General features: G+C 47.6%; 1 long non-coding RNA gene across 4 annotated transcripts in view; it reads right to left on the reverse strand.

Moving 5' to 3' along the window:
* The window catches only part of LOC135906038 (uncharacterized), a 90,723-nt gene that overhangs the window by 37,570 nt on the left and 40,074 nt on the right, over positions 1–13,079 (reverse strand). The window contains exon 3 of one of the 4 annotated variants that reach the window (XR_011515403.1): positions 5,763–5,983. The exons of the other annotated variants lie outside the window; for them this stretch is intronic. This is a non-coding gene — a long non-coding RNA (uncharacterized lncRNA). The remainder of the gene's footprint in view (positions 1–5,762; positions 5,984–13,079) is intronic. 4 annotated transcript variants of the gene reach the window in all.

Here is a 13,079-nt window from a genome sequence, read left to right on the forward strand (position 1 = left end):
CCTGAGTACAGGGACCAACTGTTAACCTACAACGAAATCACCAAGCACTATTACTTAGGGTGCAGGGCATTCCCCCTGCCACATTCTAAATTAAATAGGCCTCAGGCGGTTACATTAGGGCTTCTGCAGACACGAACGTACCCTAACCTGGTCATCATGAATAAAATAATCCGGACTGCGGGGTTTCAGTCTATTGTAGTAAGAGTGGGGGTTTGCTCGATTTAGAACCCATGCTTTGGCGCTGCTTGGCGTTGGCCGGTGATGGTTCTCGAGGTAAACAGTGGTGGCAGCGGATGCTGCACAGTGAAGTGCTGGCGGAACAACTCAGGGCTGTCCAGAGGGCCCGTGTGACGGCAGAGGGGCTCGGCCTCTCTGTACCGGCGTGGGAGCGGCACGCATCAGTCCCAGACTGATCCCTCAGGACCTAAATAAAGTTCTTCATGCCATATCATACTGATCTGACGACGTGCTGCAAGGGCAGACTGCTTGCCGAGCGGCACAGCAGTCTATCCTAGCTCTGCAGCAAGCTGTGTGGTGGCATCACGAGAATGCAGAGTTTTATTTATTTATTTATTTATCTTGTAAAGGCGTTTATTAGTCACCGGCGTTTGGGACCGACTGTTAGCGCAGGGCGCGGACTCTGAGCCCGAGCGGTGTTCACGAGCAAAAAGCGCTGCAGAGGACGACCCACTATATCGTTCCAATCCTTCTCTACGATTTATTTATTTATTTATTTATTTATTTACCATACCTACAGCTCCAAAGGGCATTGGTGCAGAGCGGAGTAATAGCGTTGAAAATACACAGACTCTTACTTAAACAGAACAACACTGAAAAAGATATAATAATAATGATAAATAACCTCTGATCACAACGTGTTAAATGTCAATGACGAGAGCCGAAAGAAAAAACAAACCACCAGGCTGAAAACTTCCAATAGAGTAACTTAAAGATATTGCTTCAATCAAAAGACGGGAATGGTCACGTTGTACTAAATGTTGATTTACCTGTAAAACATGGCCATGGGCACTTACGTAGAACTTATTTGAATGGTTAGCTCTTCAAGACAAGTAGATGTTCTCAGGTAATACACCAAGCAATAACGATTACTCACACACTCTCGTATAACGCGTAACGGAAAGATGAGATTGAAACCGGCTCATCATGAGCGAAGACCTTTTCGTCTCTCCTCCGAATTTAGTGACTCTCTCGCGTTACTGTTTCTATTACGTGTAGCTGCACGACCTACAAAGTGGACAGCCAGTTGATTATTTTTTCTTAAAGGGAAGCTGAAAGGTTTTCCAGAGAAAATGAGTGAACATCTGTACATAATGGTTTTCAATCCTCCGAATTCGAATATCGTATCGAAATTGAGCGAAAGAAAGCGCAAATATATTTTATCTCGACGAAAAGTGCAGCAGCGGACACGCCTAGCTCGCGCGTCTCGTTTCCGCCTGTGATTGGTCGGGCGCCTCGTGACGTCAAGTCTAGTAACCGACCGCTGCCGCTACACATGAAGCGCGGTGCCAGGTAGTTTGGTGCTGTTTTTCTGAGACGGTAATGGAAAATTTAGAGAGGCTGCGTTTTTCTGAGGAGTTGGGCGTTACTCCCTGCATGTACGAGCCGATTGCGAAGAGCCGGCCTCTCGAAGAAGCAAACGATGCTGGTGCGAGCAGTGCTTTCGACGCGAACGAAAGCAAAGTCTTGGGATCTCCTCGTGTTGGAAATGCTCTTTGGTGAGTATGTTTTTTGCAAAGCGATCTAGTGATCTCGCCGATCTTTCGCCGATCTAGTGAACTCGTTTCCGGTCAAACGACTGTAGTGTTGTGTTCCTGCATGCCTCCTCGTGGAACGTAAGCGGGGATGCGATCGTCGGCATTTGTGCGCTGTCCAAAGCTGTCGGCAATCTACAAAGACGGTTTAAACGCGTGAAAAGCTTCCCGGTTCATGCATTATGTGTAGTGACCTTCATCTGTTGACTATCACGTTGACTACCACTCACGTTGATTACCACTCACGTTCACTACCACGCACGTTGACTACCACTCTACATACACGCAGACGCACCAACAAAGGAATGCAGGGTCGATCGAAGCAGATTACGATGGCACGCGCGCAGAAACAAGCGCGGTCAGGCACGGTCGCGGATGCTGCGAAGGAAGGAAACACTAGAGTTGACGTCACAACACCGCGGTTTCCGGTCTCCGCTCGCATCGTCAGCGTCAGCAGCAGCGCGCGGCATTCGACGGGGGACGGAGCTACAGCGCAATTTCAACCGACGATTACGTCGCACCTAATTAAAAAAAAAAACCCAAATTTTACCTACATGGTTTGTAAGGTTCCCGCATCCGTATATGAGCGTCCTATTGAATTCGACAGACTTCAGCTTCCCTTTAAACAGACAGGGCAATGCTTTTCCATGGTTATGTTGTTTGGTGAGAGGCTGCGCCGGACAGCGGCTGTCTATGTGACTGTGAAGGCGTTTTGCGGATTTTTCGTCTTTTCTCGAAGTATTTACTGATGTTTAGTGATGGTCGGTGGCTCGTTAGAAGGAAATGTGTGTCTGATGTGGAAGTTTCGCCAAACCATTCTACTACCTGCAGCATGCCGCGGAAGAAGAAGGTTATCAGGTGAATGTGCTGTGTGCCCATCTGCGACAGCATGCTGAAAGATAGCGGCGTCTCTCTGGCACTCATGAAGAAGTGTTCATTTGGCAAGCTACCGTTTAGCCTTTATCGTCAGACATATGGTCATTGAACTTCGCGTGCACATTGTATCGCGATTTTATACTGGAAGCATGAAACTTACTAGAACATTAGTGCCTCTTCTGAGCTACATCGCTTCAGACTTTGTCCCAAACTTGTCATAGAGGAAAATGCGCGAGTTAGGCCACCTATGGCGATAAATAATTGTCTTCTGTCAAGTCTGCACGGATCCTTTGAATCTCTAACTCACATGTTATTTCTAAAAAACAAGCATAAAAGTTTTTAATTTTTTTTTAAATCTAGCAAAATGTGTGATAATCACCTTGAGTGATGTGTGATAATCACCTACACCTGGCCCCGTGGCATAGCGGCCATGGTGTAGCGCCATGCACGAGGTCGCGGGATCAAATCCCGCTGTGGCGGCCGCATTTCGATGGGGGCGAAATGCAAAAACACCGTACGTGTCCCGTGCATTAGGGGCACGTTAAAGGTCCCGTGGTGGTTACATTTAATCCGGAGCCCCTCACTACAGCATGCCTCATAATCGAATCGTGATTTTTGCACGTAAAACCCCCGAATTCAATTATATTGTAATAATCTGTGCGGAACACTGCATTTATTTACGCATGCACACTTCAGAGTGATAAAATAGTATTCAAGTGAAAAATCGTACCCATAGCAAAACACGCTTGTGGGCAGGTCGTGACAGTCGCGAAAAATGTGAACTTCATACACGGAAATAAGTACAACGACATAGGGCCCACATAATTGAACGAATAGTATATAGAACGCAAGAGTAGCTCTAAGGGTGGAGATGTCAATATAGTGTGATTCCTTTTAACTGTAAAAGGCTTACTTTAAATTCACTTGAAGCTTCACACATCTATTACAGTCTAACGTCAACACGTCCGCGAATTTACCATTTTTCAGTGTAGCAGTTCAATATATGCAGTAGTACTGATTTACGTATTGACTAACTATATCGTAAATCACGAAATCTGATTTGATACTAACCGTGAAAGCTAAAGGGGCCTTGAACTACCCCGCGGGCTTGGTGAAAAAACGCAGTCCGCGGATCGCACACGCTGCTGTGACCACCTCAGCCACGTTTTCCAGACATGCGCGGAGCGTGAAGCTCGCACGCGGAGCCCGAAGTCAACTTTCTCTCAAACGCTCTCATTTCAACAGATCCCTGCTCCACTTTTCTGGACGTTTATTTCGTAATTTAGCAGATTTCGATACGCGCCTACTATTGACCTACACCTGACATCACTCAAGAAAGCTGTTTGTATCAGTGTGCTTCCTTCTACTGCTACTCTTTACAAACAGGCTGAAGAAAGCGAATATCTGCTTTCGAATTTGGCCATGGCCATTCCTACGCTTGGCCATGGCCGCCCGCGTAGGAACTAAGATTAGCCATCCTGCTTATCGGTGTCGTAGCCGCGTAGTCTCGTAATTTCGAAGAGTTTTGTGCAATCAACTAACCTCGAATTATGCGAAACTTAAGCTCACACCACATGCACGCCTGCCAGCTCGCGCACACGCCTGACCGCCCCTGGTTAGACGCCTTGTTCAAAATGCGCAGGTTGGATGTGGCTACTATCCATTTGTAAAGCCAGTCCACACCACGTAGCGGGGCCATACTGGAGCATATGAGCGCGAGCGCGCACTCAAGCCATGTCGTGTACTAAGGAAACGCTGGGCATTACAGTTGCAGTTACGGTTATGCAGCTAAAATTACACCACACTCGCATGTAACTGCGGTCTGCTGCGTAGCGTAGATACGTAGCGTAGATACGTAGCGTAGATACGTAGCGTAGATTTGGAGTAAGCGTACCAGTTTATGGTCAAAGTTAGCGCGTACACATTCTTGTCATTACCCCTATGTTCATGTTGTGTTATATGTAGTAGATGCGTCGCATTTCTTTTTAAATGTTTATCCTTATTTTCAGGAGCAAAAAATGGCGGAACTAGATAAAATCACCGCAATGTGCAAACCATAATGTCTTCATTACAAAATATGCCCTCCTGCTTGACTTGAGAAGAGTGCGTCGTGAATAAAAAGACATAGAATCATCCATGTGTGTGTGCCTTCTTGTTTTATTTCTATGAGTGGGGAAATCGGCACGTTGAAATTAAAGCCCAGGACGAGCGGTAGACGGGGCAAGCATAGCTGTCTCGATGGCGAAGCTAAATTCAAGCAAAATGAAGGACAGTAATTATCAGTGTATAACGAATTCAGTTCACTTCGTGGTTATGTGATCTGGAATGTAATGTAAAGAAGTTGGCCTGGATTCTGAGCGACTCCTCAGCTAAGCCTTCCGCTATCATCGTTCATCCCCGCATTTCAAATAAACACGTCTCATCGTGACTGTATTGGTGGAAGATGCTGGGTACCGCAGTGGAACCCCGATGACCAACAACAGCAGCGCAGCCTCTGGAATTCACGGTGACAACACCCGGCGTTCTTCCGGCCGCTCCTGCATGGGCAACATTGCTGGGAGCCGCTCTGAGTTCAGGCCAACGTTGTTCTCCTCTGTCCCCGGTCGGCCAATGTAACGTAACAATATAGCTGCCCGTAGGGTCTTTTGAAAACGTTTGAAAATCTGAAAATCGCTTTCAAGACTCTACATTAACAATGTGCAATAATGGTGTGTAAGCAGACTGAAGGAAAAAAAAAGAATTCCCCGACAATTACGATACTCCTAATGCGAATTTCGAGTGCAGCTATTTAGGTGTTTCGAATTTGCGATATATTATGGCGAGGAGTTTGATTTTGAAGGGCAAGGCGCTCTCGGCGGTGGCGCTGAGCCTCTGCCCGGGCAACTCGTTTAGCAGCAGCGTCAGACGAAGCCTTTCTACCGGTTGCGTCGCTCATTGTTCAGAAAGAAAACGTAAACGCGGTAACGCTTCCCTCGCGCGGAGCGCATACTCTAGCGGCGGCAGCGCCGCAGGCGAAGTAACGCATGCGCAGTGGGTCCGAAGCCCACGCCAGCGCATTGTTTCCGCGTTGGCCACATATGCGTGGTCGTGCCGGTACTCCGCTTTTCTCCTCACCCTTTTCGCAATGCCCTCCTCCGCTTTCCGCCTACTGGTTGCGCTGCAGCCTCCTCTCCGCTTTCATCCTCGCGTCTTTCATCCCCAAGCTGCGCTCCGCGTTCGCTCTCATCTTTCGCTGCGCTCGTTCGCTCGGTTACGCCGAGAGCGCCGACGCTCGCCGCAGGAACGGGCGCCTAGGAGCTGCGCTCTAAAAAGATAATATGGATGCAGAGGAAAACCTGTAAGGAAGCGATAATGCGTTATTGCCTTCTCAATATTATTATTCATAACATTACAAGCATATGTAAACACCCGAAAGAAAAAAAAAGACAAGCGGGCTATCAATTGTTTCCTGAAAGGCACACCATGCCCACAAGCTTGAAGAAGAGAGAAAGAAAAAGGAAGAAGAGGATAAAAGTCGGTTATCTGCCACTCGTTTAACGCTTCAAGTGATTAACATGTGCAACCCTAAAGAAAGAAAGTTCCACGTGGGTGTTAGCGTCCCTTTACCGGCCATAACAGGGCTGAAATTAAATCATGAGGTTTTACGCGCCCAAAGCACGATCTGATTTGAGGCACGCCTAAGTGGGCAACTTCGGATTAATTTTTGACCCTCTGGGATTCTTTAACACGCACCTAAAGTTTTAAGGATACTTGTTTTTGCATTTCGTCCCTATCGAAATGCAGCCGCCGTGGAGAGATTTGATCCCGAGAACTCGTGCTTAGCAGCCCAATACCATAGCCGGCACCACGGCGGGTGCCAAGCAATACCAAGCAACCACGGCGGGTGCCGTAACAAGGCTCAGCGTCCGCATCTTGCAACCGTTGAGGCACCGTGACACAAAAAAGCGAGGCTCAGCGTCACACCATCACAGCAGCCGCAAGGGGGAAACCCTAGAAGATGAGGCCTTTGAAATATCTGCGCGCACGCGTAGGCACTTTGTTGGCACCTTTAAAGGTTCCAGCTGTGTGGAAAAAAAAAACTTGGTTCGACCCAGAGGACCATTTGTTAAATGTTACGCCACAAAAATCCAAGGCCGCGTTCTTGGCCTGTGCCCGTTCGCGTAACGTCTGATGGGCGTTTCGAACTGCATGCGATGAGGTGACGCACATGTGATGTATGTAGTCATTAATAGTGCATACGTTAGCTATTGCCAGATATTTGCCTCGGTCAGGCTACGAGCGTAAGTAGCATTTCTTCTTACAGTCTTAGGCAACTAAGAAATGACAGTCACCTCTCGTAAACACGCTAGTGCCCGTCTCCGTTCCATTTTTCGCAGATTTCAAAGAGGCCATCACCAGACATACAAAAATTTGCAACATGTCTATTACGCTTTCTTCGCACATCACCGTACTTTCGAACACGTTTAATGACCCGCCGCGGCGGCTTAGCAGCTATGGTGTTGCTCTACTAAGCACGAGGTCGTGGGATCAAATCCCGGCCGCTGCGGCCATACTTAGATTGGGGTGAAATGTAAAAATGCGCTTGTCCCGTGTATTGGGGGCACGTTACAGTCACCCCGATGGTGTCGCAATCTCAGCGCTGACACCCGTTGTTGCAATCGCACCGCTGGCACGAGTTGTTGCATCTGGGTCGCAAGCCCCAAGGGTAGCGTTGGCCTGGCGGCCTGGGGCGCAACTGGAAGCATCCGAAGGTCCGAGCAAAGCATGAGTCGACTGCTAACAGAACAACTTGTTTATTCTAGCATCGCAAAAGAGCGGCCGGTCAGGTCAACCGAAGTGGAGAGACGGGGGAGCCCGCTACTCAACGGAAGAAATCGGAGCCTCTCTCTTGGCGTCCGGGGGCAGCTGCTTTTATACTGTCGGGGTCGAGGGCAAGAAGGAAGGTGACGGGATGAGGCCACCTGACGGCGGGGCACGGACAAGCTGAGAGACATGCTGAGACGAGTGTAGTGACGCATCCGCCGAGCCGGCGCCGGTCAGACCTCCTCGCTTCACACTTGGGGAGCTCCTCTCCCCGGCTGCCGCGCTTTGAGAAGCGTGGGCAACACCACGCACGCACACACACACACACACACACACACACACACACACACACACACACACACACACACACACACACACACACACACACACACACACACGCACACACACACGCACACACACGCACACTTGAAGACACGTGGCACTGAAACATGCCTGGAGGCGCTTGGCGGGGAGGCGTTGCGGCGGCGCAGAACGGGCCAAAATGTCCGCCGCTTTGAATGAAGCCCTGGCGTCCGTTGCATCCGCGCCGGCTATACCGCGCGTCGTAGGCGAAACGTAACAATGGTCAAAATTTATATCAAGCCCTCCACTATACGATGTGCCTCGTAATACAATCGTGGTTTTGGCACGTAACACGCCAGAATTCATTCATAACATGTTTAATCGTCACACTTGCGTCTTTCATATACACTCTTTTCGTCTCACTTGCACAAGGAGCCGAAAAGTCACTGCAAAGGGGAACAACAGGCCGTGTAGGCCAGAAAATCCCACTTTATTATAGCGCGTAAGTCGCGTTGCTACTGATGTCAGCAATATTGCCTTTTCACCGTTTCGCTCCATTACAAATTTGAGGATAATCAAAGGGCTACGATTAACGCGTCCCCCAATGATATGTTTAAATTAACCGGCCGGAAATGGTGCAGGTCAATTATGGTGGTCAAGATTCGGGTAATCTCGGATCGCATTGCATATCTGCGTCGTGCTCTCAGTGCCCAAAAGGCTAGTGCAGCATTGCGAAACCAGTTACAGCACTTAGCACTGTTAAATGTGCTAGGTCAATCACAGGAATAAGTTAGTTTCATGTGCAAGTGCTATCATTTATGCCGTTGAGTTCACATCTGGCCAAAAATATGTGCGTCCGGCAAACAGGCTTTGTATTAAGCGCATAGAAAACCAGGCTATGAAAATAGACATATACGAGCACGAACTTCCCCAAATGCTTTAATGGAAACAGGAGCACCATATTTATAAGCATGCATATCACTCTCATTCGGAAGCAAGATTGCCATCTGCGCACTATACCGCATTTAAAACAGATAGTTATTTCCTTTGCAAAGAAAGCGAAGGCATGCTGATCCACTTCTCATTTAAGCTTGCTGTTCTGGCTACTTCAATGATCCGCATAGTGAGTTCATCTCTTTGTCAAGATGTGACTAAACATTTTTCAAACAATGGCTCACAACAGCACATGTTGCAATGCAGAGCCTGCCAGGCACACGTCATTTCTTTAGATTGTTGCTGCGCTCTCTTACTCTGCCATTTAGAAACGTCTGGCCTACGTAGAACATTCCGCATGAAAGAGGAATTTGATACACGACACAATCTCGGCAGTTTAGGAAGCGCATTCTATGACGCTTGCTGCAATCAACCTCTCTGTCAGGGGCCGAGTTACAGATTTTATACACATTTTATCTACCTTGCAGGCAGTGGATAAGCCAACCTTGAAATTAGCGTGTTCTGGTAGCTTTTAAAAATTAAATTATGTGGTTTTACGTGCCAAAACCACTTTCTGATTATGAGGCACGCCGTATTGGAGGACTCCGGAAATTTATACTACCTGGGGTTCTTTAACGGGCACCTAAATCTAAGTACACGGGGGTTTTAGCATTTCGTCCCCATCGGTATGCGACCGCCGTGGCCTGGGTTCGATCCCACGACCTCGTGCTCAGCAGCCCAACACCATAGCGACTGAGCAACCACGGCGGGTTGCTAGCTTTTCATGTTATGGGAAATGCGGTGCAGGTAAGGTACAGTAGGTAGGGCACACAGCTACATAAGAAGGCACAAACTGCGACGCACGTACAGCAAGAATGAGACACATCTATCATAACATCACATGTTTCTTCTATCGTGCTAACACATAGTCCTCAAAGAAGCATATTCCCGTGGAATATAATAATGGCAATTGATGCATCCCTTATGGAAAGGAGAAATGAAAAAAAAGAGAAATTGTAGTAGGAAAAAAAATCAAATTTTCTAAATTCTTTTTTCTTGGGAAGCAAAATATGGGGTCGAAGCCACAAATCTGACGGACAGAAGCGATGTGGACAGCACACGAAAAACATATCAGCGTTGATAGTCGACAGACGACAGGCTGCTGCTGTGGGGCTGAATGCAAAAGATCTCGAGTGGTGCTCAGCGCTTGCGAAACCCTTCGCAGTCGTACCACCGCGGATGCTGAGAGGCAAGAGCTTGCAGTGGGGAACCTTATCTCAGCAGCCTCAGCACAGGCGTCAGCGTAGCACTAACGTGACAGCCACTGTGTCTTTGCCCCGATATCCGTTGTGCGCTACGGTTGCATGTTTTTTTCTTCTTCTCTGCAGGTGCCTGAATGTGCAGCACCCACACAGATACATGCAAGATCATTTTTTTGTTTTGAATAGAACACCACACCGGTTAATGGAACAAAGGTAGGAACACAGACGACTGGTCGGCCATGTGCGTGCCGGCCCAGAGGTTGCTGGCACCCGCAAACTATACCGTGGAGACTCGTATAAAGGCCATACCCCCAACTTGGCAGCCCGAAATTGGAAAAAAAAATGCCATCGAAGAAGCAATTGCGTTCGGTGATCCGATGCCGCGCGCGCGCGTCGACATTTTCGCGCGCTGCGCACTTCCGCGTGCCCCTACTAGATGGCGAGAGCTGCACGTTTACCTCTGGTGTAATGGTACATTGGGGGAACCGGGGTGTGCAGTAGTAGTTTGCGACGCCGACACCATTTTGACCAAAAGTTTTGGTCCCCTGTGAGGGCTTTACCTCGTCAAAACTGTGAAAAGTAAAAGCGGCCATTACACGAGTCCATACGGTAGTTTTCCGTGGGTCGGAGCTTCAGTGGGCCAAGATTCGTGCATATCGACAAGCATCAGGACTCTAGTGTCACTTACGCTAAACCTTGGAGTCACTAATTAGATGAAACACCCTTAAATACGTTGTTATATTCAGTGTAACAATTGTTAAGCCATTCTGATGTTTGCGCAGAAGTAACATGACAAGGTATACGTCAGCCAGTGGGAGCGATGCCGCAGTGCATACGCCTTTGTATTACAGTGCCTTAAAGGGCACTCCCGGTTTGCATTCGCCAGCGCATTGCTTGAAATGGGGTGGCATTCTGGTTGTTGAGCGCACTGCGGTTCATTACGCCAGAACACATGCAAGAACTAAAATGAAAATTGCGTCAACTTTTCTTAAAGATTAACAAGAACTTTCGCGTTTACAGAAGCGGTCCATCGATGGCGATGTTATGTGGTAAATGTTTTGAAGATACGTGAATTAAGCAATGTTGTCTTTTTCTTTCTCTATAGCTAGGTTCTGAAAATTTGTGCGTCCGTCAATCGAGTTGCATCGACTGAGAAAATAAAACGTCACAGTCTACGCAGCAATCGTTGACAATCGGGATATATATGTAGGGCGCCGACTTGGTTACAATCTATTGGAACGTTTCCCCAGGGAGACAGCGAGGTTCGAGTGGCAGTTTGTGGCAAACCCGTTTGGTGCCACGTGTGGGGTGTGGGATCGGGTGTCAAACCACGAAGTTACGTGTAGGTGTCTTTATTCAATCAATGGAGAAATAGTCATACAAATCAGTGTAGTTGTCAATAAAGTCATTCCAATACAGCTTCGCTGGTTATCCTCCTTCACAGAGTGGAAGGGCGCTAATTTTTTTATTTCCTATTGCGTTACCAATATAGGCTGTCTTATAAATTTCATGCTTCCGAATTAACCAGTTTTAATAAGAGCATTGGCATGTCTCGGTTTTCTCTCGTGTGGTTTGTTTGGGATTTATTACATGCTCGAATAATTTCCGAGATCTTTTTATTTAAGTTATTTTAAAATTACAAGGTCTCAGCCATTATATTTTCTGCTTTGAACATTCATTTAGTAGCGTGACCTACAGGAACCGGGTCTACTGCGCGTGACCCGTACTGTGCGTATGTGTACTCTTTGAATGCGAAGGCATTATATGTCTGATGAGGTAAAATCAGGTGCTTTCGGCGTTGACGCGGCCACACGATGGTCTAAAAAGTTTACGATAACGCTTGACCTTTGGTGGGAGTCGAATCTACGACCTCTGGTGTTAACTGAAGCGAAATAAATTAAAGCACAGGTAATTAACGTAGAGTTAAGTCAGGTATTCGAACTCGCTACCTTTGTTGGGAGTGGATACCTCGACCTTTGGTGGGAGTCGAATCCAGTACCTTTGGTGTTTATCAAGGTGAAGATAATTAAGGCACATTGTTTTAAGGCAGAGTTAATTAGGACACTAACCCATTACCTTAAATTTCTTGGGAGTCGAACCCTTAACCTTTGGTGGGAGTCGAACCCACGACCTTTGCTGTTAATTAAACCGAGGTTAAATTAAGGTGACTGAACGAGCACAGCCGTCGTGGCGGTATTCGCAATGGTTTCGCATTCAGCCACGTAGGTAAAACTGAGGGCCCCTTGATTTTTTTAATTCTTTGAGATCTGCCGTCCTGTTCTTCGTTTACTCTTCCCTTCGATTCTTCCTATCTTTCATTTATATGTTTCTCTATCCTCCTCTTTCCTGAAAAGTAGCCAGTCGTTGTGCCCCTTCTGGCGGCAGTTGCCAGCATGTTCCTCACTTACCTTTTCTCTCAGGTGTATACATCTTTTCAAAACAAATAATAATAATTTATAAGAAGTATGCAGTGCCATGGGAATGAAGGTTAACCGCCAGGAGCTACCGCGGTTGTTCACTTGCTAAAACTGACCATGTTGCACGCACTCCTTCGATACGCTCAGTTTTAGAGCGACAGCTTTGTCACGGATATCTGTTTTGGTGCTGATGGTAATGAGCCTAACCGAAAAACAAAATACAGACACCACGTATTTTGGCGCGAAGTGAAGAACATAGACCACAAAGCCGTATGCCGTGCCGCGATTTCTTCATTACACTGCTGCGTGCTTCGCTGGCGCAGCTGTGCAGCCGAGGCCGAAAACCACGAAAGCTCGCCTCAAATGGAAGCATAATATCCCAGTCCCAACAGCAACACATCTCCCCCTTCCCCGCCCGCCCCTCGCTCCAGTCAAACTTTTCTTTCACGATGGTGAGGGGCTTGTCGTAAACAGACGTGTCGATACGCGCGGAGTGAGAGTAGGTCGCCATACACATATCGCTCGGAATGTCGCAAGGGAGTGTGACCCTGTTTACAATATGCGACGATTACACGTATCGTGTCAAAGACATACCAATATTATTATTGGAGAAGTTCAACGTCGGTGCCAGTGGCTGTGAACGTATGGAGACTGTTATGGTAACGAACGGTGTCCTGGGACGTTGGAATGGCGCCGAAATAGGGCGCTATAAC

This window comes from Dermacentor albipictus, chromosome 1 (genome assembly GCF_038994185.2).
Source record: "Dermacentor albipictus isolate Rhodes 1998 colony chromosome 1, USDA_Dalb.pri_finalv2, whole genome shotgun sequence".
Lineage (NCBI taxonomy): Eukaryota > Metazoa > Arthropoda > Arachnida > Ixodida > Ixodidae > Dermacentor > Dermacentor albipictus.